Source organism: Tachyglossus aculeatus, chromosome 1 (assembly GCF_015852505.1).
Source record: "Tachyglossus aculeatus isolate mTacAcu1 chromosome 1, mTacAcu1.pri, whole genome shotgun sequence".
Taxonomy (NCBI): domain Eukaryota; kingdom Metazoa; phylum Chordata; class Mammalia; order Monotremata; family Tachyglossidae; genus Tachyglossus; species Tachyglossus aculeatus.
Window position 1 is genome coordinate 112,591,012 of NC_052066.1, and position 27,992 is coordinate 112,619,003.

General features: G+C 43.0%; 1 non-coding gene across 1 annotated transcript; it reads right to left on the reverse strand.

Moving 5' to 3' along the window:
- Positions 1-17,272: 17,272 nt before the first annotated feature.
- On the reverse strand, positions 17,273-17,410 carry LOC119935645. The gene has a single exon (XR_005453404.1). It is a non-coding gene; the product is annotated as a small nucleolar RNA SNORA7 (small nucleolar RNA).
- Between the last annotated feature and the right edge of the window lie 10,582 nt (positions 17,411-27,992).

The window sequence follows — 27,992 nt, forward strand, 5'->3', positions numbered from 1 at the left end:
AGATATTTAATCCACATTTTTCAAATAAGGAAACTGAGGCACAGAGAAGTTGAGTGACTGTCCTAAGGTTAAACAGCAGACACGTGGCAGAGCTGGGATTGGAATCCAGGTCCTCTGACTCTCAGACACATTCATTTTTCACTAGGTCACAGTGCTTCCCGTTTCAGTCTGCTGTCTCCCTCCCAGTCAACTCCACATCCTTTAAAATTCCCACAAAGCATTAAGTAATAAGATGTTTCTAATTGTTGCTAGAAACAAAGAAAGGAGCAAAGACGTGTGCATGCAGCTCAGTGGAAAGAGCACGGGCTTTGGAGTCAGAGGTCATGGGTTCAAGTCCCCGTTCTGCCACTTGTCAGCTGTGTGACTTGGGGCAAGTCACTGAACTTCTCTGTGCCTGTTACCTCATCTGTAAAATGGGGACTAAGACTGTGAGCCCCACGTGGGACAACTTGATAACTTTGTATCAACCCCAGCGCTTTGCACATAGTAAGCACTTAACAGATACCATCATCAAAATCATCAAAGACGTATTGCCCATGTATGTTTGGAAATAGGTTTATGAAATCATGGATCTTCTATTCTGTGTAAAATTATTTCACATAATTTAGAGCATATGGTGGGAAATGCAACTTATTGCTTTACAAATCACTGCAGGCAAAAAAAAAAAAGAACTGCTGCTGGAAGATCTTATATATATAATCTCCAAATGGCAATCCAGGAGTCTGACTGTAATTAGTTAACTAAGTTGCTCTACTTTTTCGAGCCCTCTGTTTGGTAAAGAGTGAAACCCAAAACACATGCTATATAGTCATAACATCAACAAATGCATTTCCTTTAACATATTTATGTAATTACCATGTTTTTCTATCAAACAATAGGAATAGGGTTTGGGTCTATTAACTCTCTGTACTTTCCCCAGCATTTAGCCCAGGGTTCTGCACAGAGTGAGTTCTCAATAAATACTATTGATTCTTTAATGAGTAAATAACTGGCCATATTTTACTGGATTTTCAATTCTCAAATGTTGAAACTGACAAACCATTTATTACCATTCAAATCTTTCCTCTTTTCAGTGCAACGGAGTTGATGGGTAGGGACCCGTTGTTGGGTAGCGACCGTCTCTATACGTTGCCAACTTGTACTTCCCAAGCGCTCAGTACAGTGCTCTGCACACAGTAAGTGCTCAATAAGTACGATTGAATGAATGTAAACCAAGGTGAACCATCTTTGCTTTTTGGATTGCATAATCCCTAGCAAATCATTTCTCATAGCCTGCAACAGTTCCTTTCGCCTCACCCTTTCTGGCTGCACTAGGTACCAGTGTGTCAACTGATTAAAAAAACTAGTTGCAATCTGTGTTCAAAACAATCAATCAATCAATCGTACTTATTGAGCACTTACTGTGTGCAGAGCACTGTACTAAGCGCTAGGGAAGTACATGTTGGCAACATATAGAGACAGTCCCTACCCAACAGTGGGCTCACAGTCTAAAAGACTGTATGCCTCGATCTCCCCTGTCTTGCCGCCGACCCCTGGCCTATGTCCTACCTCTGGCCTAAAACATCCTCCCTCCTCAAATCCGCCAGACAATTATTCTCCCCCTACTGAAGGTGCACCTCCTCCTAGAGGGCTTCCCAGACTAAGCTCCACTTTTCCACATCTCCCACTCCCTTCCGCATCACCCCGAGTTGCTCCCTTTACTCTTCCCCTCCTCCCCACCCCTCAGCACTTATGTATAGATGCATGTATCTATGATTTTATTTATATATATTGATGCCTGTTTTCTTGTATTGATGTCTGTCTCCGCCCCCCCAGACTGTGAGCTAGTTGTGGGCAGGGATTGTCTCCCTTGATTGCTCTATTGTACTTTCGAAGCACTTAGTACCGTGGTCTACACACAGTAAGTGCTCAATAAATACAGTTGAATGAATGAATGAATCCCTGGCCCACACAGTGCTCACAGTCTAAGAGGGAAGGAGAATGGGTGTTTTATCCCCACTATAGAGATGAGGAAACTGAGGCTTATAGAAGTTATATGATTTCCCTAAGCAGGCAAGCGTGGACCCTGGACTAGAACCAGGTTCTCCCAGATCCCGTGCTCTTTCCCCCCAAGCCACAATTCTCAGTTCCATGTGTAAGAGTTCTCTCAGGTTCAGCTGTTGCTTGTAGTCATTCATTCATTCATTCTGTGTGCAGAGCATTGAACTAAGCACTTGGGGGAGTACAATATAACAATAAATAGGCCCATTCCCTGCCCACAACAAGTTTACAGTATAGAGGGGAAGATAGACAATAATATAAGTAAATAAATTTCAAATATGTACGTAAGTACTGTGGGCCAGGGCCAGGGCCAGGGGCGTGAATAAAGGGAACAAGTCAGGGTGACGCAGAGGGGAGTGGGAGAAGAGGAAAGGGGGGCTTAGGAAAGCCCATTGTTGGGTAGGGACTGTCTCTATATGTTGCCGACTTGTACTTCCCAAGCGCTTAGTACAGCGCTCTGCACACTATAAGCGCTCAATAAATATGATTGAATGAATGAATGAAAGGCCTTTGAAGGAGATGTGCCTTCAATAAGGCTTAAAAGGAGGAGAGCGTAATTGTCTGTCAGATCTGAGGAGTCCAGAGGGAGAACGTGGCCTTAGGGGTGGTGACGAGATAGATGAGATCTAGGTACAGTGAGAAGGTTAGCATTCGAGAAGCGAAGTGTGCGGGTTGTGATGCAGTAGGACAGTAGCTAGGTGAGGTAGGAGGGGGCAAGGTGATGGAGTGCTTTAAAGCCAATGGTGAGGAGTTTTTGTTTGATGCGGAGATGGATGGGCAGTCACTGGAATTTCTTGAGGAATGGGGGAACGTGTTCTGAATAGTTTTGTAGAAAAATGATCCGAGGAGCAGTGAGAAGTATGGACTGGAATGAGAAGAGACAGGAGGCTGGGAGGTCAGTAATGAGCCTGTTACATTAATCAAGGTGGGAGAGGATAAGTGATTGTATTAACGTGGTAGCTTTTTGGATGGAGAGAAAAGGGCAGATTTTAGTGATTTTGTGAAAGTGAAACTGATGGGATTTAGTGATGGATTGATTATGTGGATTGAATGAGAGGGATAACACCAAGGTTATGGGCTCGCGAGACAGGAAGAATGGGGATGCCATCTATAGTGAAGCAGCATGCTGTAGTAGATATCAATCAATCAATCAATGTCGTATTTATTGAGCGCTTACTGTGTGCAGAGCACTGTACTAAGCGCTTGGGAAGTACAAGTTGGCAACATATAGAGACAGTCCCTACCCAACAGTGGGCTCACAGTCTAAAAGGGGGAGACAGAGAACAAAACCATACAAACAAAATAAAATAAATAGAACAGATATGTACAAGTAAAATAAATAAATAAATAGAGTAATAAATATGTACAAACATAACACAGGAGTGGGAGTCAGAAGGTCATGGGTTCTAATCCTGGCTCCACCACTTTTCTGCTGTGTGATCTTGGCCAAGTCACTTCACTTTTCTGTTCCTCATTTACCCCATCTATTAGATGGGGATTGAGGTTGTGAGCCCTTTGTGGAACAGGAACTGTATCCAACCCAATTTGCTTGTATCCACCTTTATTGCTTAGTACTGTGCCTGGCACATAAAAGCACTAAACAAATACCATGATTATTGTTATTATTAATACAGTGATGGGGAAGTCATAGGGAGGACAGGGTTGGGAGGGAAGATAAGGAGTTCTGTCTTGGACATCTTAAGCTTGAGGTGATGGGAGGACAACCAAGTAGAGCTGTCCTGAAGACAGGAGGAAATGCGAGACTACATTTTACTGCCTTAGCTCTGTCAGTCAATACATCATTGGTATTTATTACCGAGCCCTATACTAAACATCTGGGAAAGTTCAACAGAAGCAATTCAGACCTGTCCTCAAGGATTCTATTTGGTTCCTGCTTCTCATTGGTTTATGCTGAGATCTGATGGTTTTTGATCACGTCCTGAAGAAAAAGAAACAGATGTGGGTGTCTGCAAGTAGGGACGAAAAGGCCCCGATTTGGATCTTTGAAGCCCCATTCCTTGGAATTCTTGATTGCCTAGTCACACTCCCCTTAACCTAATAATAACAGCAGCAAGAACAATAATAATAACAATAATAATAGTAGTATTTGTTAAATGCTTGGCTCAGTGGAAAGAGCGCGGGATTGGGAGTCAGAGGACATGGGTTCTAATCCCAGCTCTGCCACATATATGCTGTGTGACCTTGGGCAAGTCACTTAACTTCTGTGACCCTCAGTCCCCTCATCTGTAAAATGGGGATGAAGACTGTGAGCCCCACGTGGGACAACCTGATCACCTTGTATCCCCCCAGTGTTTAGAACAGTGCTTGGCCCATAGTAAGCACTTAACAAATGCTATCATTATGAGGCAAACAGTGCCCTCAGGCCTGATGTAGATACAAGATTATCAGGCTGGACACAGTCCCTGTCCCACATGGGATTCGCAATCTAAGTAGGTGAGAAAAACGGTATTTACTCCATCACCATTTTACAGATGGTGAAATTGATGGAACAGAGAAGTTAAGAAATTTGTTCAAGATCACAGAGCAGGGAAGTGGCAGAGCTGGGACTAGAATTTAGGCGCTCTGATTCCCAGGCTGTATTCTTTCCACTAGACCATGCTGTTCAGTTCACCTTTCCTCTCAGTGTTGTTTTGGACAGAGAGGGCTTGCTTCTGTAACCATTTTTGTCGGCATTGCCAACTTTTCATTTCCACTTTTCATTGTAGAGTTGGTTAATGCATGATTGAAAAATGAGAGTACTCGGGACTTGACATAACACTTTGTGGAGTTTCAGGTGCTGATGGTAGAAAAAGAGATGGTCTTCACATCAGTGCAACCCTCTAACCTATGATATTTGAGTGTCTATATAAAGGGCATTTAATGGACATTTTGGAAGCATATAATAGTAGAAAACATTTTCCTGACCCCAAAGAGCTTACAATCTAATGAGTAATGATAGGCAGACACAGATCATGTCCATAAAATAGGGAGAAGAGAGAAAACATAGAAACAACTCAAAGCAACAAAAGTATTTATGATAGGAGTTTCCTATGGAGAATGATGGATGAGGCTGACAGATGAGGTGTAGGCCTGAGATTTAAGGACCAAGCATCTGTGGGAAGAAATTGATTTTAGTGATAGTGGTTTATGCTATTTCACTCACATTATCATCCTTGTTCCCACTGAGGCATGTAGTGCAATGAGTTGAACAGGCAGGAAGAGATGCAGCACACTGCAAAAAGCTTTTTATTTACATTTTGGTCCAAAGCCATCACAGCATAATGCTGACCTGTACTCCAACCTCATGGTGTGGAAAAGTTGTTGCTTTGATAGTTACTGCAGTCTTCACTTCCCAAGTGAGCCAGCTATAGAATTCCCATTGGGCTTGTCCACCTGGTGAAATGACCTAAGTGGTTTTCCAGATCAAAATCTCCACACCTGATGCTATGGGGTGCTAAACCCCCAGTAGGAAAAGCAGGGACTAAACGCAGGTCTTCTGATGCCCAGAGCAGCGTTGAGAGCAGGGCTAAAAACAAGACTGAGAGCAGGGTTCATTCATTCATTCAGTTGTATTTATTGAGCACTCACTGTGTGCAGGGCACTGTACTAAGTGCTTGGGAAGTACAAGTTGGCAACACATAGAGACGGTCCCTACCCAACAGTGGGTTAACAACAAGAAGTTAAAAAGTGTAAATTTTCGTACACACACAAGTGCTCAGCGCACAGTAAGTGCTCAACAAATATGATTGAATGAATGAATCAATAAGGATGACTGGTGAGATCAATCAATCAATAAATGGTATTTACCAATCAAGAGAGCTTACTATGTGCAGAGCACTGTAGAAGTGCTTGGGAGAGTATGATACAGCAGAATTAGCAGACATGCTCCCTGCCCATAACAAGTTTACAGTCTAGAGGACCTGGTAAATGGAGGTGTCTATGAATCCGGGAATACCTTCTGGAGGAGGTGTTTTTTAAGGGAGCTTTGAAGATGGGGAGAGATATAGACTGGCAGCTTCAATGGAGAAGGGAGTCCCACATAAGGGCAAAGAGCATGTGCAGCGAATTGGATATGGGATATCTGAGAGCATGGAAGAGTGTGAGGTGGAAAGTAATGGAAGTAGAGTATAAATGTAAGGAGGGAGCCATGGGTGGAGAGCCTTGAATCCAATGGTAAGGTGCTTCCACAGAGAAAGTGTCTACGCTGTTTATAATAATAATGATCACATTTATTAAGCGCAAAGCACTGTTCTAAGCACTGGGGAGGTTACAAGGTGATCAGGTGGTCCGACGGGGGGCTCACAGTCTTAATCCCCATTTTACAGATGAGGTAACTGAGGCACAGAGAAGTTAAGTGACTTGCCCAAAGTCACACAGCTGAAAATTGGCGGAGCCGGGATTTGGACTCTTGACCTCTGACTCTAAAGCCCGTACTCTTTCTACTGAGCCGTGCTGCTTCTCTACTCTCCCAAACACTTAGTACATTGGTCATATTTTAGTGTACTGCACACAGTAAGTGCTAAATAAATACCACTGCTTTATTAAAGAGAAATGTGTAACCATTGGAGGCTCATTCAATCATATTTATTGAGCACTTACTGTGTGCAGAGCATTGTACTAAGCGCTTGGAAATGAATTCAACTTTAAATGCAGGGACCAAGAAAAAGCAGACTTTGCATTATGTGGTTTCAGATTATCCAATATTGAAATTGAAGCATGATAAAAAAAGCTTGTAAACCGGAGTATAGCACTTGCTTTGAATTAGGTGTTACTAAAAAAAAATATGCATTTCATGGATGAAGGAAAAACACACACAAAGACAAAGTCACAGAGACCTCCAAATGGGAAAAACCCAGAGATAGTGACAGGCTTATAGAGAAAGGAGAGACCAAAACAGACGTAATAATAATGATTATTAAGTGCTTACTATGTGCTAAGCACTGTTCAGGTTACAAGATGATCAGGTTGTCCCATGGGGGGCTTACAGTCTTAATCCCCATTTTACAGATGAGGTAACTGAGGCACAGGGAAGTTAAGTGACTTGCCCAAAGTCACACAGCTAACAACTGGTGGAGCGGGGATTTGAACCCATGACTTCTGACTCCAAAGTCTGTGCTCTTTCCACTGAGCCACACTGCTTCTCATCTCCAAGGAGAGGAAACAACCACAGAGATGTGAAAGGAAGTGGAGATGGATCAGCGTGGCTCAGTGGAAAGAGCACGAGCATGGGAGTCAGAGGTCATGGGTTCGAATCCCAGCTCCGCCACTTGTCAGCTGTGTGACCTTGGGCAAGGCACTTAACTTATCTGTGCCTCAGTTACCTCATCTGGAAAGTGGGGATTATGACTGTGAGCCCCACGTGGGACAACCTGATCACCTTGTATCCCCCCAGCGCTTAGAACAGTGCTTTGCACATAGTAAGCGCTTAACAAATGCCATTATTATTATTATTATTATTATAAAGGCAGATATTCACCTTGGAGGATTTACGCAATTTCTTAGTGCATCTGGAATGTATAGTGTGGTTGCCAAGGCCAAAGATTTCAGACAGTCCTAGACTTGACCACCGTCCTGATTCTACTTGTGTGTGAGCCCCTTGATTACCCGGGAAGATAATGTCCACAGCTGTTTTTGCCTCAGCCCGTTTCTCTGGGTCACAGGGCTGTGGGTCAGATGGAAGGGAATACCATATAGTCAGGGAGCACTTCAGCATCTCCTGTTTCCTCACCTTTTTTAAAAAAAAAAATTATGGTATTTGTTAAGTGCTTACTATGTGCCAGGCACTGTACTAAGCGCTGGGGTAAATGCAAGGTAATCAGGTTGGACACAGTCCTTGTTCCACACAGGTCTCAGTCTTAATCCCTCTTTTCCAGAAGAGGTAACTCAGGCACAGAGAAGTTCAGTGACTTGCCCAAGGTCACACAGCAGACATGTGGCAGAGCCAGAATTAGAACCCAGGTCCTTCTGACTATGAGGCCCGTGGCCTGTCCACTAGGCCATGCTGCTTCTCACCTTCAGTCAGTGGCCACTTGGGAGCTATTTTTGAGCTAATTGGAGCCTAGAAAATGATATGTCATTCTTTCATGAAAAATGTATCTCTATAAAAATTTAAACGGATAGCAAATATATGCCGTCATATTTTAATTTTTACCGGAATGAGGCTTCTTTATTAATGTAATCAAAACCTTGCATGCACTTGCTTGTGATTTCACTCTGCCTTGATCTTTTTTGATCTTCCATCAGGGGCAGTTCCCTTTCAAACCTTAATGAAAATATTGGGAAATGGGTATTCAGTTCTTGGCAGCTGCACTTTTATGATGAGACATTTGCCTCTCTGAGGCTTGTATCTGTTGAAATAAGAAGTCAGAATTATAACTAGCAAAGATTTGACTGGAGTTTTTTCTACCTCCTCTGTGAAGATGTATCTATTTCTTAAGGGCTGTTAATTTTAAGTGTTATGAACTCTTCTTTTGCTCAAGAATGCTGAGGAAAAGTTGAAATGAAAACACTTTGGATTGACTCATGCTGTAAACAACTAAGTCTGCTTGTATATGGGTCAATTAAAAAACTTACTTGTGGAACTGAGAGATATCTCAGTATGACATATTTCCCCATCTTCAGCGTTCGCTAAATCTCTGTTGGGATGGTTGGTATTGGGGCTGCTGTTTCCCATACTCCCAGCTTCAGGATAAGCTTTCTGGGGCAAGCACAATGTTTTGGAAGACATAATAAGCTCCCATAATCTCCACAGAACTATTGATGAACTGGGAATGGTGAATAGGATTCCATAAAGCACTTTGGACCTGAATTTTTCCACAGTTGTTTGTTTGCCAATGTCACCATATGTATGGGACAAGACATGCCTAATAGCTAGAACACAGGCCTAGGGGTCAGAGAACCATTTTATATCTTTTTTTTTTGTTTTTGTTTTATAGTATTGGTTAACTGCTTAATATGTGCCAGAGATACTAAGCCCTGGGGTAGATACATGCCATTCAGATTGGATACAGTTTATTTCCTACATGGGGTTTACAGTCATAATCCCCATTTTACAGGTGAGATAACAAACACAGAGAAGTTAAGTGACTTACCCAGGTCACACAACCAAACACGTGATGGAGATGGGATTAAAACCCTAGTCCTCCATCTCCCAGGCCCCATCTCTATACACTAGACCACACTGCTTCTCCAGACCAGGGTTATAATTCTGACTCCACCACTTTCCTGCTGTGTGACTTTGGGCAAGCCACATAATTTCTCTGTGCCCCATTTCCCTCATCTGCAAAATGGGGATTCATTTTGGTCTCCCTCCTTCTTAGGCTGTGAGCCCCATGTGGGATCTGATCATTTTGTATGTTAAATAAATAAATAATTTATTTATTTTACTTGTACATATTTATTCTATTTTATTCTGTTTATATGTTTTGTTTTGTTCTCTGTCTCCCTCCTTCTAGACTGTGAGCCCACTGTTGGGTAGGGACCGTCTCTATATGTTGCCAACTTGTACTTCCCAAGCGCTTAGTACAGTGCTCTGCATACAGTAAGTGCTCAATAAATACGATTGAATGAATGAATTTTGTATCTATCCCAGCATTTAATAGAGCGTTTGGCACATAGTAAGCACTTAAATATCACAACTATTATTATTAGAGATCCCCCCCCAGTCATATTTGGCAGAACCCTGCTTTCCCCGGTGGTGAGCCCTCAATAAGCTGCCTTTTTAGTGACTGATGTTCACGGGATCACAAACAACAAGGTAGAAACTTTGTGAAGCCACTGATAGGCTCTGCCTGAGACAGGTGATTGCAGGCCTGTGGAGGCAGAGCTGAAGGGCTGTGTTTTTCTCTCCCTGTTGTACCTGGTAACGGGCCTGGACCAATCAATGACTTCTACATAGAGCCACAGCTGTCACAACTAATTCAGATAAAAGGTGCTCATGTTGAATGGTGAGAGGAGCACTTGGAGGTAGTGGAGATTTGGTGAGTTGCAAGCACTGAAGTAGTAGCACTTGGAAGCAGAAACATTGGCCAAATGGGCTCTTTTGACCACAGACAGGTATTGGACCCTTGGTTCAATGTGTGTGTGTGTGTGTGTGTGTCACTCCCTTGCATGCTGGTAAAACTAAGTAAAAGACTTTGACAGTAACCTTGGTGATGAAGATATGTGGTTTGAACACTACTATGTGTCACTGGGGCTTCCCTGGTCCAAGAAGGTCTAGGAAGCAATTTGAAAAGCCTTTCCAACTAAAGGTCTGAAATCACACCTCCTCCAGTAGATTTCCCCTGATTAATCTCTCATATTCCCAGCTGGTATCATCACAACCACCACTTCTGCACATCTGCCCCACCTATGCACCCTGGAACATAGTCCTTTCCCCTTCCCCTGATGCATTTATATTCATGTTTTTATAACTGCCTTGTTGTAATTGGTTTTAATGACTACATCTCCTGCTCTATTATAAAATCCTTGAAGGCAGGGGTCATAGTTATGAATTCTGTTGTATTCTCTCAGGATCCTGGGAAGGTGTTCTGTATGCTGTAGGTCCCTGATAAATACTGATTGATTTAATTGATACTAAGCAAAAAACAAAAGATACTATGAGGACCTGGATACTTTAGAAAAACTAACATCTCTTTATAGTAGTTAGGAAAATAAGTAAGAATTTTGATAGAAAGACTGTAATGTCAGGGGAAATCTTGAATCACAATTTGAGCCTCATGTGGAATAGGTACTGTGTCTGTTGTGATTATCTTGTTTCTACTCCAATGGTAAGTGCTTGGCACATAGTAAGTGCTTAATGAATGCCAAAATTATTATTATTAGTATTATTTTTTGCTTGGAGCATTTCTAAAGGACTTTATCACAGTAGAAACTCCATGCTCAGGTTTAAAGACTTGAGCAGAATAAAACCTTAACAGGCAACATATAACCTAGAAAGGCAAACTATTAGACTGTAAGCTCTTCTAGGGCAGGAATCAGCCCCTTAACTTGTGTGTTCCCCAATACTTAATGCAATATTCTGCAAACATTTGTGTTTGGTAAGTGCTGAAGATGGTAATATAGTTGAGATTTTTATGCTTATGGCTTGCAGAATAAATTGGCTTGTTCCATTTGTTTTTCACCCTTGGGGTTTTAGACATTTGTCTAAGGTTCCAGTTAATTGTTTCCCTTTCATCTATAGGTCACACAAACCATTACAACTCCTCCCGAGTGACAGAACATTTTTCAGGAGTGTATCCTTCCATGTAATGTAGATTCTTCAATAGACCAACTTTGGCCCAATTTTTATCAAAATAATGCAGAGGAAAACTAACAGTCATTTGCCTGAATAGAAATTCCAAGCAGCTCCCTCTCCCTTTTTGTCTCTTACTTGGAAGTTGGGTAAAATGTTATGAGCAGACTTTTTTCCCCCCCCCAATCACATTTTTTCCCCAGATCCTCACAATGCCTAATGACTGTTATTGTTAAAGTGCCTATGATGCCACTTTCTTTAATTGTTTGTGGTCCCATCCGAATCGGGTATTCCCAGTGTAATTATAGTTTAAATTGTTACACACCAATGATGCCCACTAATGTAGTGACAGCTGTTGCAGCAGGGATGCTGAGGACAGTGGGGAAGTTGAAGTGTTTGGCTGGAAGTAAAGGGATTTATAAGACCTCACTGTTTTTCCTCTCCCTTAAATAGACTCATAAGAGCTTGGACTGCTGGTAGAAACCAGCTGGAAAGGTTGATTACAGCAGCGGGATGTGAAGGGCCCTTGAACAGGTTAAGCTTTGTTTCTCAGGTTAGTTCCAGAGACCCGTGTTACCCTGCCCTGCAGGAAGGTGGAGGAAGTAATAATAATAATAGTAATAATAATAATGGTATTAAGCGCTATGTGCCAAGCATTGTTCAAAGCATTGTGGGGGAAACAAGGTAATCAGGTTTTCCCACATGGGTCTCACAGTCTTAATCCCCATTTTATAGCTGAGGTAACTAGGGCACAGAGAAGTTAAGTGACTTGCCCAAAGTTACACAGCTGATAAGTGGGGAAGTTGGGATTAGAACCCATGACCTCTGACTCTCAAGCCCGTTCTCTTTCCACTAAGCCATGCTGCTTCTCTGAACAACCTCCAGTAGCAGTTTTTTACCCAGTGGTTGCAGACCAAGTAACAAAACAATTTTGCTTAGATTTCCCCTGCACTTATCTCTTTCTATGTCTTTTGTGCTCACCCCAAGAATTGCTGGTATCAATCAGTAAATGGTATATATTGAGTGCTTGCTATGATGACAACACCTGTCCACATGTTTTCTGTTGTTGTCTGTCTCCTCCTTCTAGACTGTGAGCCCGTTGTTGGGTAGGGACCGTCTCTATTGCCATCTTGTACTTCCCAAGCACTTAGTACAGTGCTCTGCACACAGTAAGCACTCAATAAATATGACTGAATGAATGAATATGCAGAGCATTCATTCAGTCGTATTTCTGGAGTGCTCACAGTATACAGAGCACTGTACAGCACTTGGGGAAAGTACACTACAAGAATAAACAGTGACATTCCCTGCCAACAGCAAGCTTTGTCTAGGGGTGGGGAGACATCAATACAAATAAATAAAATTACAGATATGTACATTAGCGCTGTGGGGCTGGGAGGGAATAGCAAAGGGAGCAAGTCAGGGTGATGAGAGAGTTGGAGTTGAGGACAAGTGGGGCTTAGTTTGGGAAAGCCTCTTGGAGGAGATGGGCCTTCAATAAAGTTTTGAAGCTGGGGTTAGTAATTGTCGGGTTTGAGAGGGGAGGATGTTACATGCCAGAGGCAGGATATGGACTAGGGATTGGTGGCAAGACAGATGAGATCGAGGCCCAGTGAGTAGGCTCCCTTCAAGGCCCTACTGAGAACTCACCTCCTCCAGGAGGCCTTCCCAGGCTGAGCCCCCTCCTTCCTCTCCCTCTCCACCCCCCCGCCTTACCTCCTTCCCTTCCCCATAGCACCTGTATATATGTATATATGTTTGTACGTATTCATTACTCTATTTTACTTGTACATATATATTCTATTTATTTTATTTTGTTAATATGTTTTGTTCTCTGTCTTCCCCTTCTAGACTGTGAGCCCACTGTTGGGTAGGGGCCGTCTCTATATGTTGCCAACTTGTACTTCCCGAGCGCTTAGTACAGTGCTTTGCACACAGTAAGCGCTCAATAAATACGATTGAGTAGGTTAGCACTAGAGAAGTAAAGTGTGTGGGCTGGGTTGTAGAAAGAATGAATCTAGATGAGGTAGGAGAGGGCAAGGTGGTGGAGTAATTTAAAGCCAATGATGAGGAGTTTTTGTTTGCTATGGAGGTGGATGGACAACCATGGGAGGGTTTTTTGAAGAGGAAAGTGACATGTTCTGAACGTTTTTGTAGAAAAATGATCTGGGCAGCAGATTGAAGTATGGACTGGGCTTGGGGGAGAGTACAATATAACAGAATTAGCAAACACGTTTCCTGCCCAGAAAGAGCTTAGAGTCTAGAGGATCTCTCCTGTCCCCTCCTTGCAGCTCTTTTGTTACTCTATTCCTAATTTTCACTAATTCTTACCTTCTTTTAACTTTTCATTAGTCTACACATTGTAAACATTCAGTAAATAGCACTTATTGATTTTACTAACAGCTCCCTCCCTACCACGCGCCCCCCAACTAAAAAATACCATTTTAGGTGTTTTCACTCACGAATTAGCTCAGAGATTCCTGGTGTCCAGTTCTGTATATAAGGAAAAATGAAATTTTTCTTTCATTTTTTTTTTCTGTGAAAAGAACAAACAGAATAAAAGTAATTCTTCCCTTTTTTTTCCCTTTGGGTACTCATTGCCTAAACCTGCTTGCCTGGTTTTCCTGCCTCATAATCTACCAGGGATCTGACAATAGCTCCCAGCAATGGAGAGAAGTGATATTGAATAAAAGATTTCACAGTCAAGCTGTCTTTTTTAGAATGAGGTGATACCTTTGAAATATTGTGGCATTTCCTCTGGGTCACAAGTGTTGAAGAAGGGTCTGTGCGTGAGTCTGAGTAGTTCTTCCCTGCATATCTTGGTAGACCTTCTTTTGGAAATTTACAGTTTCATCCTTTGTTTTCTCAAGCATTGTGCATACAATATTCAGCGATACTAGGCCTGTTGTAAAACTCCGCTTACCTTATTCTGGATAGTTTTCTAAGCACATACATAGAAAAGCTGTGTGGCCGAGTAGAAAGAGCATGGGCTTGGGACTCAGAAGACCCAGGTTCTAATCTTGGCTCCACCATGTAACTGCTGTGTGACCTTGGGTAAGTCACTTAACTTCTCTGTGCCTCAGTTCCCTCAGCTGCACAATGGGGATTCAATACCTGTTCTCCTTCCTACTTAGAGTGTGAGTCCCATGTGGGGTCTGATGACCTTGTATTTATCCCAGGGCCTAGTACAGTGCTTGGCACATAGTAAACATTAACAAATACAATGATAATAATGATGGCATTTATTAAGTGCTTACTATGTGCAAAGCACTGTTCTAAGTGCTGGGGAGGTTACAAGGTGATCAGGTTGTCCCACGGGGGGCTCACAGTCCTCACCCCCATTTTACAGATGAGGGAATGGAGGCCCAGAGAAGTTAAGTGACTTGCCCAAAGTCACACAGCTGACAAGTGGCGGAGCCAGGATTTGAACCCATGACCTCTGACTCCAAAGCCCGGGCCCTTTCCACTGAGCCACGTGAATAATATTGTTACTGCTTACATTGTGTCAACATAAGAGCACAGCATTTGAAGGTATTTCCTTACATCTCCCAGACTGAGCTTCCCACTCTTTCCTCTCCTCTCCCCACAGCACTTGTGTATATTTGTACATATTTATTACTCTATTTTATTAATGATGTGTATATAGCTATAATTCTATTTATTCTGATGGTATTGACACCTGTCTACTTGTTTTGTTGTCTGTCTCCCCCTTCTAGACTGTGAGCCCATTGTTGGGTAGGGGCCATCTCTATGTTACTGATTTGTACTTCCCAAGTGCTTAATACAGTGCTGTGCACATAGTAAGTGCTCAATAAATATGATTGATTTAATGAATGAATCTACTGTGCTCTCCCTACCCCAGCTCTGCAACACCTTATGTAAGCAGAGAAAGCCACATGGCCTAGTGGATATAGAGTGGGCCTGGGTTTCAATCCTGGCTCTGCCACTTGTCTACTGTGTGACCTTGGGTAAGTCGCTTCATTTCTCTGCCCTAAATGGTACAGGGACGGTGTCCAACCTGATTAGCTTGTATCTACCCCAGAGCTTAGAACTTTGCTTGACACATAGTAAGCACTTAACAGATTCCATCATTGTGTCAATCATAGGGGAACTGGCTCCAGGTTGCAGTCTTGAGGGATGGAGTTTCTGATGTATGGTCTCCTCCACTCGGGATGTGTGGATTGTGGGGGTGCAGAACGGATTTGGGGGTGGGATCTAGGCTGACATCAGATTGTGCCATATGAGAGTGTTGTGGGAAGGGAATGTGTCCCACACTGTTTTAGTGTGCTCTCCCAAGAGCTTAGTAAAGTGTTCTGCATACAGTAAGCACGCAAATATCACAGACTGGCAGATGTCAATCATAGGGGATGCAGCCCCATGCTGGATCATAATTCAGTCCTTTCTCCCAGGGATTGGAAGATTGTTAGGATGCTCAGACATTCTTGTAATCCCACCAAATTTTTCTTAGGCAAATCACACCCCCATCACCTTCCATGGCTGCCCAGGTAACGTGTGATGACAGGAAAACTCAGAGCAGAAGCACTAGAGGCCAGTGAACAAGTTCAAAAGGACACCCAGAAACCTTGATTCATTCAATCGTATTTGAGTGCTTACTGTGTGCAGAGCACTGTACTAAGCGATTGGAAAGTGCAATTCAGCAACAGATACAGTCCCTTCCCAACAACAGGCTCATAATCTAGAAGGGGGAGACAGACAACAAAACAAGTAGATAGGTATCAGTACCATCAAAATAGATGAACAAAATTATAGCTATATACACATTAATAAAATAGAGTAAAAATATGTACAAATATACACAAGTGCTTTGGGGAGGGGAGAAGGAGCAGAGGAAAGGTGGGGGCTCAGTCTAGGAAGGCCTCCTGGAGAGGGCGAGTTGTCAGTAGGAGTTTGAAGGGAGGAAGAGAGCTAGTTTGGAGGATGTGTGGAGGGAGGGCATTCCAGCCCAAGAGGTAAGCTGTCAGCCAGGGGTTGATGGAGGGTTAGGCGAGAACGAGGCACAGTGAGGAGGTTAGTGGCAGAAGAGCGGAGTGTGCGGGCTGGGCTGGAGAAGGAGAGAAGGGAGGTGAGGTAAGAGGGGGCGAGGTGATGGAGAGCTTTGAAGCCAATAGTGGAGAGTTTTTGTTTCATGCGAAGACTGATAGTAAACCACTGGAGATTTTTGAGGAGAGGGGTGACATGCCCAGAACATTTCTGAAGAAAGGTAATCCAGGCAGTAGAGTGAAGTATAGACTGAAGCGGGGAGAGACAGGAGGATGGGAGATCAGAAGGGAGGCTGATGCAGTAATCCAATTGGTATAGGATGAGAGATTGTACCAACAAGGAAGCGGTTTGGATGGAGAGGAAAGGGCGGATCTTGGAGATGTTGTGAAGGTGAGAAACCTCATATAGGATTACTCCTGTGTAGATCTGCTACAGAACACATTGTCATCAGTTTTACTGAGCACCTTCTGTGAGTGCAGCATTATCTCAGGACTTAGAAGAGTACAATAGAAGTAAAAGACAGATGGTCTTGAGGAGCTTACAGTCTAACGACTTGTCTCGTCTCTGACCCGTAGCGATGCCATGGATACATCTCTCCCAGAACGTGCCACCTCCATCTGCAATTGTTCTGGTAGTGTACCCATGATATAAATATGGAAGTGGTTTACCATTGCAGCAGTGTGGCTCAGTGGAAAGAGCACGGGCTTTGGAGCCAGTGGTCATGGGTTCAAATCCCAGCTCCGCCAACTGTCAGCTGTGTGACTTTGGGCAAGTCATTTAACTTCTCTGTGCCTCAGTTACCTCATCTGTAAAATGGGGATTAAGACTGTGAGCCCCCTGTGGGACAACCTGATTACCTTGTAACCTCTCCAGCGCTTAGAACAGTGCTTTGCACATAGTAAGTGCTTAATAAATGCCATTATTATCATTATCATTAAACATGAGTCTCAACACTTGACTCTCTACCATGTCGCTGCTGCCCATGACAGGTGAGTTTCAACTTGTAGCAGCTGGCCTTCCACTCACTAGGCACTGCCCAGGCTAGGAATGGAATGGATATGCCTTTGCTTGACTCTCCCTCCCATAGTCGAGACTGGTAAAGTACTGGAAACTCTCCAGTTGCCATCCTGAGAGGGGAATGATAGGGAAAGTCATATACAGATAGAATACATACACTGGGAACTAGCTGGAAAACACAGCTAATAACAACAAAGCAAAAACAGAATGGGGAAAAAAAAAAACCATGCAAACATAGGCACTAAGGGTGGCGGATGGGATGGTCTATTCAGGAAAATGGGTATTAATCCTCAAGGAGAAATATGGAGACAGAAGTAAGAAAGTGATGATTCCCTACTCCTAGACATCTCATTACAGATTTACTACAGACTAGCCTTACTATCCCTCCCTCCTCATATCCAAACAGGCAATTAGTCTCCCCACCTTCAAAGCCTTATTGAAGACACATCTCCCCCAAAAGGCCTTCCCTGTCTAAGCCCTGCTTTCCTCTTCTCTCACTCCCTTCTGCGTTGCCCTACCCTTCTCCCATTATTCATCCCCCCCACTTCCCAGGCCCACAGTACTTACGTACTTAACTGTAATTTATTCATTCATTCAGTCATATTTACTGAGCACTTACTGTGTGCAGAGCACTGTACTAAGTGCTTGGGAACTACAAATCAGCAGCATACAGAGATGGTCCCTACCCAGCAACGGGCTCACAGTCTAGAAGGGGGAGACAGACAGCAACATAAAACTGTGTCTGTTTCTCCCTCTAGACTGCAAGCTCATTATGGGCATGAAATGTGTCTGTTATATTGTATTCACCTCACCCAAGTGCTTAGTAAAGTACTCTGTAAGCATTTAGTACAGTGTACTAAATGCACACAGTAAGTGCTCAGTAAATATGATTGAATGAATGAATATGTTCAATAAATATTATTGATCAACAAAGAAGTAAGAAGTAAGACTGTAAATCCAGTTTAAGGAACTCACAATTTAGTGTGTGATGTCACTTAGCTTTGACCACAGGACAGATTTTCAGTCTCGTTGTTTTCAAAACTTATAAAAAAAAGGTTTTGGAAATTAAACAGTCCAGGCATAACCATGAGTTTTAAGGGGGAGAGAACTCACACTTATGTAGTATTTTTTTAATGGTATTAAGTGCTTATGTGTCAGGTACTGTTCCAAGCACTGGGGTAGATTCAAGCTAATCAATTTGGACACAGTCCCTGTCCTACTTGGGGTTCACAGTCTTAATCCCCATTTTCCAGACGAGGTAAATGAGGCAGAGATGTGAAGTGACTTGCTCAAGGTCACATAGACAAGTGATGGAGCCAGGAGTAGAACCCAAGTCCTTCTGAATCCCAGGCCCGTGCTTTACCCACTAGATCACATTGTTTTTGCCAGTCACGTGTTGCAATCTGATGCCGGCCTGGAACACCCCCGGCAATCCACTTTGCATCTGCACAATCCAAAGGGATCCCCAGTGGAGGAAACCACACATCAGAAACCCCATCCCCCAAGCCTGTATATGGAGGTCTTTCCCTGCCTCCATCATGGGCCTCAGCTCTGGAGGAAGGAGAAATGAAAGACACAACCAAGAGGAAAGGGACTGCCTAGAAATTAGGCAGCGTGGCTCAGTGGAAAGAGCACGGGCTTTGGAATCAGAGGTCAGGGGTTCAAATCCCGGCTCCACCAGTTGTCAGCTGTGTGACTTTGGGCAAGTCACTTCACTTCTCTGTGCCTCAGTTACCTCATCTGTAAAATGGGGATTAAGACTGTGAGCGCCCCGTGGGACAACCTGATCACCTTATAACCTCCCCAGCATTTAGAACAGTGCTTTGCACATAGTAAGCACTTAATAAATGTCATTATTATTATTATTAGAAATTAATCAGAAATAACTGAAAATGGGAGAAAAGCATAATTTAAGTTCTTAAATTCTCTTCCCTGACTGCCCTTCCTTCTGATGTGGAGGAAGGTTTTGCAGTCGAGTTGGGTGTCCCTCACTCCGGAGCTGACCACTATGGTGACAGCAGAGGGGAGTGTCCACTCCAGCTCCTCCTCTGGAGCCAATCCCCATGATAGGGGCAGTGGACAGTTGGACCTGCCACCCCTGTTTTAGAGAAGCAGCTTGGCCTAGTGGAAAGAGCACAGGCTTGGGAGTCAGAAGGTCATGAGTTCTAATCTCTGCTCTGCCACTTACCTGCTGTGTGACCTTGGGCAAATCACTTGACTTCTCGGCGCCTCGGTTACCGTGTCTGTAAAATGGGGATTCATTCATTCAATCATATTTATTGAGTGCTTCCTGTTTGCAGAGCACTGTACTAAGCACATGGGAAGTACAAATTGGCAACATATAGAGGCGGTCCCTACCCAACAGGGGGCTCACAGTCTAGAAGGGGGAGACAGACAACAAAACATATAAACCAAATAAAGTTAATAGAATAAATATGTACAAGTCAAATAAAAGGAGTAATAAATATGTACAAGCATATACATATATACAGGTGCTGTGGGGAGGGGAAGGAGGTAAGGCGGGGGGAGGGGGAGTAGAGGGAGAGGAAGGAAGGGGCTCAGTCTGGGAAGGCCTCCTGGAGGAGGTGAGCTCTCAGCAGGGCCTTGAAGGGAGGAAGAGAGCTACCTTGGCGGATGTGGGGAGGGAGGGCGTTCCAGGCCAGGGGGAGGACGTGGGCCGGGGGTCGACGGTAGGACAGGTGAGAACGAGGCACAGTGAGGAGATTAGCGGCAGAGGAGCGGAGGGTGCGGGCTGGGCTGGAGAAGGATGGTGAGCCCCACGTGGGACAGGGACTGGGTTCAACTTGATTTGCTTGTACCCATCTTAGGCCTTCCCAGACTGATCCCCTTCCTTTCTCTCCCCCTCATCCCCCTCTCCATCCCCCACATCTTACCTCCTTCCCTTCCCCACAGCACCTGTATATATGTATATATGTTTGTACATATTTATTACTCTATTTTACTTGTACCTATCTATTCTATATTTATTTTATTTTGTTAGTATGTTTGGGTTTGTTCTCTGTCTCCCCCTTCTAGACTGTGAGCCCACTCTTGGGTATGGACTGTCTCTATATGTTTCCAGCTTGTACTTCCCAAGCACTTAGTACAGTGCTCTGCACACAGTAACCACTCAATACGATTGATTGATTGATGTAGTGCCTGACACATAGTAAATGCATAACAAATGTTGTCATTATTAAACCCCGTGGACTCTCCCGCCTCAGCTTTTCCTCTGTAGCCAATCCCTAGGTCAGGGGCAGTGAGAAGAGGCTGCCCAGAGTCCCCCCTCCAGAGCTGATCCCCACATCTCTTCCAAGAGGCCTTCCCAGACTAAGCTCTCCTTTCCTCTTCTCCCACTCCCTTCTGCATCACCCTGGCTTGCTCTCATTATTCAACCCCCTCCCAGCCCACACTTGTGTACATAGCTGTAATTTATTTATAAATTATAAATAGTGTCTGCCCTGCCCTCTAGACTGTAAGCTCATTGTGGGCAGGAAATATCCACTTATTGTTGTATTGTACTCTCCCACAAGCTTACTATAATGCTTTGCACACAGTAAGCACTCAATAAATACCATTGAATGAATGAAGATGACCAGGGTCATCAAAGTCCCACCTCCCTCTTCCCTGGGGCCACCCACTGGTCAAAAAATCGATCAGGAGTCATTATAAATCGCTCATGTATTGGATCATCTTGAAGGATTTTGCCTGATTAATGTGTGTTAGCACAAAATATAGCAGTCTGTCATAGAACCCTTGGAACATAGTAATCAATCAATCAATCAATCAATCGTATTTATTGAGCGCTTACTATGTGCAGAGCACTGTACTAAGCGCTTGGGAAGTACAAGTATTCAGTAAGTACCACTATTATTATAGTTATTATTATCATCATTATTATTATTATCACTGGATGCAGTTGCTGTCCCACATGGAGCTCACAGTATAAGTGGGAGGGAGAACAGGCATCAGATCCCCATTTTTGAGATGAGAAAACTAAAGGCACAAAGAAGTTAAGTGATAGAGTAGGTAAGTAAGTGGTGGGGCTGAGTTTAGAATCCAGGTCCAGTCCAGAGCCTCTCACTTTCAAATGATCTTAGGTTTCTTCTATGTTGGATTCAGGTTTGATGTTGCAATGGTGAATATTGTGTAACAGATTCCCACTTTCAGAGGTATTTCATACAGGCTCACATTTCCATGAGTCAATGCAACACCCACTAAAGCTGGCAGAGTCCCCAGAATGTCTCACCTAGTCATCATCTGGGGATTTAAACAATTTAACCTTGGTAGCACAACATTGACAAAATGCAGCAACTCAGGGATGGGGAACTCAAATAACAGCCCCAGAAATATTTTGTTTTGAAAGGGTAAACCAGGGTTCAGGGGCCAAATTAATGGCCTAAGAACTTCCTTATGACCAAGGAAGAAATTGGAGTACTATCAACTAATAGCGAGCAACTAAATTGTGCAAAAATACTGTTCTAAGCATTTGAAAGAGTGAAAAATAATTATTGATAATAGTTGTGGTATTCGTTAAGCACTGACTAACAATCAGTGGTAATCATTGAGTGAGTGTTTACTGCATCATTGAGTGTTTGAATTGCAGTCAGCGGCTAGAGGGATTGTGAAAGAGGTAGTCTCCTGAACAAGTTTGCAGAATATGATTTTCATCACATCTATTTTTCTGATGGAACCTAGTATTAGTAATGCAGTAACATTTATTTTTCTGATGGAACATAGTATCAGTAATGCAATAGCATTTATTTTTCTGATGGAGCATAGAATTGGGAATGTAACCTGGAAACACCCACTGCTTAGCAGTGGCATATGATTGATTAAACCACTGTCTGAATTCACAATTACCAAGATGTCCAACTTCTGCTAAGAACTTAAAATTCTTGGACCGATGATCCACAGATTTGCTCAGCTATGTCATTTCCAAATGATAGCTTGGAAATCACAGGAAATCCATCTGTTCTCTGCCCCCAGTGGGATAAGTCAGTGTTATTCTCATCCTATCCCGTCTGGACTACTGCACTAGCCTTCTCTCTGATCTCCCATCCTCGTGTCTCTCTCCACTTCAATCCATACTTCATGCTGCTGCCCGGATTATCTTTGTCCAGAAATGCTCTGGACATATCACTCCCCTCCTCAAAAACCTCCAATGGCTACCGATCAATCTGCGCATCAGGCAGAAACTCCTCACCCTGGGCTTCAAGGCTCTCCATCACCTCGCCCCCTCCTACTTCACCTCCCTTCTCTCCTTCTACTGCCCAGCCCGCACCCTCCGCTCCTCCACCACTAATCTCCTCACTGTACCTCGCTCTCGCCTGTCCCGCCATCGACCCCCGGCCCACGTCATCCCCCGGGCCTGGAATGCCCTCCCTCTGCCCATCCGCCAAGCTAGCTCTCTTCCTCCCTTCAAGGCCCTGCTGAGAGCTCACCTCCTCCAGGAGGCCTTCCCAGATTGAGCCCCTTCTTTCCTCTCCCCCTCGTCCCCCTCTCCATCCCCCCGCCTTACCGCCTTCCCCTCCCCACAGCACCTGTATATATGTATATATGGTTGTACATATTTATTACTCTGTTTATTTATTTATTTATTTATTTTACTTGTACATTTCTATCCTACTTATTTTATTTTGTTGGTATGTTTGGTTCTGTTCTCTGTCTCCCCCTTTTAGACTGTGAGCCCACTATCGGGTAGGGACTGTCTCTATGTGATGCCAATTTGTACTTCCCAAGCGCTTAGTACAGTGCTCTGCACATAGTAAGCGCTCAATAAATACGATTGATTGATTGATTGATTATTCTGCATATAATGGTGAGATTAGAACAAATATTACGATGGGAACTTAATGGCAGTTATAGATGAGTCTCTACATTTTCCTGCTGATAAGAATGAAGTTTAGGTTTACAATTATAAATAGGTTGTGGCTCATTCCCTTACTTTGCATTTGTCTCAGTTTATAATTTGATTGCAGATTTACTTTAATTTTCTGTTTTATTAATAGTGTGATTTTTAGAAAGAGAACATTATTGTAATTAAGAAAAGAACTGGGAGATGTACTGTGTATTATACTATGGACAGCCTTACTCATTTACAACAGTTTGAACATCAAAACCATCTGGATGTCTTTGTGTTCTTTAACTCATTTTGTTCTTTTAAATTTGATTTTTTTTTAAGAATTTTCATGTGATTATTGCACTTCTGAGAAAAAGCAAGGTACTGAAGATTTTCTTCAGCCTAATTTAACACCCAATGACAGCTTTTGTCATATCATTAATATATCATCTTGATAGATATCATATTAATATATCATATTTTCAGACATTTCATATTGATGTCTGTCTCCCCCTCTAGACTGTGAGATTATTATCCATCTTCCAGGCTGTAGCTTCTGTCTCAGTATTCAGCTTCAAAACTAAATCCTCTGTCTGAGGGCCAGAGGAAGCCCGGGGAACATATCTGCTAATCCTGTCACATTGTACTCTTCCAAGTGCTTAGTACAGTGCTCTGCACTTTGATTCATACTAAGAAGACTGAGACTTGAGTCTCCTGAGATACTAGTGTCTTTTCAGGCAAGTGGGCTTGCTTACCTAACAGATTGCATTCCCATATTAAGTGGTTTATTGTCAAAATTCAGACAGCCCTTATGCTTGATTACACATAAGTATAAATAGAGAAAAGTTCTTTTCGTACAAAACAAGTCAGCCAACACTGATTCAATTGATTTAGATAGTTAAATATGGAAAAGGTTTGTAATAATTGCTATCCCAGTGAACAGTTTTAATTGATTCCATGAAAATAGTGTGCGAAGTGAAAGAATATCAAACAAAGTAGAGCTTCCCAAAACAAACAATTTCAAGATCATTTTAGGCCCAGAAGGTCCTTTTTGGCCTGCTTTGCTTGGGGTGGCCTACTCCTCCTCCTATGTTTTCCCTATATGATTTTAGTGTATTCTTTAATCTCTCATTTTTCTTGGGGTAGTTTCATTATTATTATCATCATCATCATCATTATTATTATTACTGTTTTCCTAAGCACTTACTATGTAACAAGCACTATTTTAAGTGCCAGGATAGGTAGAAGGTAATCAGGTTGGACACAGTTCCCATCCCATATGGGGCTCACAAATCTCACAAAGTTTTAATCCCCATTTTACCATTGAGGAAACTGAGGCACAGAGAAGTGAAGTGACTTGCCCAGAATCATACAGCAGACAGGTGACGGAGCCGGGATTAGAACCCAAGTCCTCTGACTCAAAGGCCTCTATTCTTTCCAGTAGGCCACACTGCTTCTCTTGCCCTGGGGCTTCTCTTCCCTTGCTCTGCTTTGGTCATGCCTGGTCCATCCATCTTCCAGGCTGTAGCTTCTGTTTCAGTGTTCAGCTTCCAAACTCAACTCCTCTGTCTGAGGAGGAAGCCCAGATTTTCTATCTGCTGCTCAAAATTTTAACTTTCCATATCTCTCTGTATGTTTATTCTCTTTCTCCTCATTTCACCCAAATCCTCCACTGAGTCGGTTCTTCCTGGGAACCAGGCAGCTTCTCTCGTTACCATAGTTATTTCTGGACAGGGTAGCTAGGCAACCTGAAAGAACGATCAGGAGCTGTGTCCTTTAACCTCTAGAGGAACTTATTTAAGGATTAACTTAGGACTCTCAGAGATTTCCAGGACTCTTTCTACCTGGGTTGCTGATCCAGGTCATTATGAATAACATCTTGTTAGATAATTATTGGAGTAATCCACTTTCCTCCCCTCGTCAATTTAACATTTTTTAAATGTCAGAAAGCTATTTTGTGCGGCTTTTGGAAAACTACTCTTCCAGCTCTTTCCTTTGGGTTTCTAGCTAGCCAAACGTGACAGAGGAAAATGCTGTTCTACCTTTAAAAAGGTAGGAGATATGAAGTGTAATAATGGACAGTGGATGCATTTTGGGAAAACATGCACATATGGCAAAGCCACGTAAAATGAAAAAAAAATCAGCAAGTTATGTGTACTTGCTCAATGAAGTGTGAAGTATGCTTTCAGGGAAAGATAAAATATAGCAATAAACGTCCCATAAAAGATGCAAGTATTCTGGTCATGTTTATATTTCACAAGTAAAGGGACAAAACACAGAAAATTACTTCTATGTTGCTAATACCATTTTTCATCTTTATATATTTTCCTTTAAGGATATAAAATCTAGACATGGGTGTATGGGATATTTAGTGACAAACTAAATAGAAATGCATGACCAGATATTATTTTCTAATTAACATTTGTGTTCTAGCATTTTCCACTTCCAGTTTTAAATCAATCATATTTATTGAGCGCTTACTGTGTGCAGAGCACTGTAGTAAGCGCTTGGGAAGTCCAAGTTGGCAACATATAGAGACAGTCCCTACCCAACAGTGGGCTCACAGTCTAGAAGGGCGAGACAGAGAACAAAACCAAACATGTTAACAAAATAAAATAAATAGAATAGATATGTACAAGTAAAATAGAGTAATAAATATGTATAAACATATATACATATATAGAGAATAAGTCATTTATCTTCTCCATGTCCCAGTTCGCTCATCTGCAAAGTGGGATTCCATGCCTGTTCTCCCTTCTACTTTGACTGTGAGCCCCATATGGGAGCTGATTATCCTGCATCTACCCCCAGCACTTAGTCTAGTGCTTGGCACATAGTAAGCACTTAACAAATACTACAATTTTTAGTGTAGTAGGATTTCCTTGGGCTCCATCCCCATCCACACGCTCCGTCTATCCTGCCCCCAACCCCCCACCAGATGCTCACCCAAGGAGATGACAAGCTGCAGCAGGAAACACTGGGGGTGGCGGCGGAAGAAAGCCACCACGGCCCAGAGGCTGAGGGGTCCCCAGGTCAGCGCGGTCACCGTCTCCATGCACACCGTGAAGTTGTCAGCTCTGCGCTCGGAAAGAGGCCCTCGATGAGGAATGGCCCGGGACCTGTCCGGCCATCCCCGTCGCTTCATCCGTGCTGAGGCCTCGCTCCTCTCCTCAAGCCTCCTCGGGCCACGGCCGCAAGAAAACCCTGACGCTCTGTTCCCTGACCCTGTTTCCCTCCCAAAATGCGATTTCTCGGGGGCTTCCCGGTCGCAAAAGGCTCTGGCCACCATAGTGCCCGTGAGACCATGCGGTGGACCCTCTGTGTCCCCCAGTCTTTGAGGACGGGGCCAGGGATCCCTAAAAACCTCCCCCGCCCCACATTCCCATGGTGAGTCCAGAAGAAGGCCAGGCGGGAATCCCAAGATGGAGCTAGGAGCCACGAATGTTGTTGTCAAATCACTCACATGATGTATCTGCTGTCGCCTTTGGAATATTCCTTCCAGAGCTGGGATAAAGACCTAGTAAATACATCCCTGCCTAAACAGTAAGCATTAGCAATTTATCATTCAATATGGAAATGTTGTTTAACTTGCATTTTCCAATAAGGAATTGAAGCATCATCAATTGTATTTATTGAGCGCTTACTGTGTGCAGAGCACTGTACTAAGCGCTTGGGAAGTACAAATTGGCAAAATATAGAGACAGTCCCAACTCAACAGTGGGCTCACAGTCTAAAAGCACCAAGTGATCGTGTGCTTCTGCTAACAGACATTTACTTGGCTAAAAGGATGAAGGTTTTCTCTTTCCTGGTCCCACTGTTCATCTCTAATCCACAGCTCCCAACTTCTTACTCTTCCCATCTTGTTTTTGCTCAGTGCCCATTTCACTACAATACCACATGAGGCATCGGATTATAGGATTTAAGCAATTGATAATTTGTTCATCAATAGGAACCTAAAAATACTTTCTCTCTTAGAAGTTATTTTTGCATATGTCCTGGGATCAGTATTCATCTTGATTTCTGTTACCCACTTCTATTTTGTAGCAGTAGTTTTTCAAGGAAGAGGTTTTTGAACATTTCCTGTATTTCTGTGTTATTTGAATTTGCCTTGGCAGCCCCTTCTTAAAGCCTCTAGGCAAATATTGATCTTCTGGATGAACTGTTCTCCTATTCTTTCTTGAACCATGTTATATTTTAAATTCTGAATGAGTAACCTCATGCAGATCTTTTTCCTCATAAAAACGTTCCCTCCAAAAATAAGCCGTTTCCTCATGTAAAGGAATCCATTACCTAATACATTAAATATAATAAATATAATGACTTTTCTCACTGATTTTTGATTCTGTTCTTCAAGTCAACAATGCCTTTCCTTTTCTGAGTATGGGAAGTTGCATTATGTATGGATTTTGAGATGACAGTATGCCTACACCTTGGTAATCTGGGTTGAGAGGCTACCTGTGCTTTCATATTTAAGTTTGACTGGCACATTTAGAAAAGCCCTCTAACTCCTTGTAAGCGTTTTCATGGGAAATGTCGAAAAATGCCTGAGGATATTCTAGCTAATGATGTACATTAAGATTTGAATCTTTGCTTTCATTCAGAGCCATCTTTAGAATCCAGGTATTAGTTCAGAAACATGAATTGATCAGTGTTTGATTCATAGACTTTGGATAGTTTGGGATGATGGGAAAGAATTGTTCAATCATATTCATTGCATGTTTACTGTGTTCAGAGCACTGTTCTAAGCGCTTGGGAGAGTACAGTATAACATAGTTGGTAGGCATATTTCCCTGCTCAGAAGGAGCTTACAGTTTAGGGGGAGAGAGTGGGAGAAGAGAAAGGATTGCAGAGACACCCCTG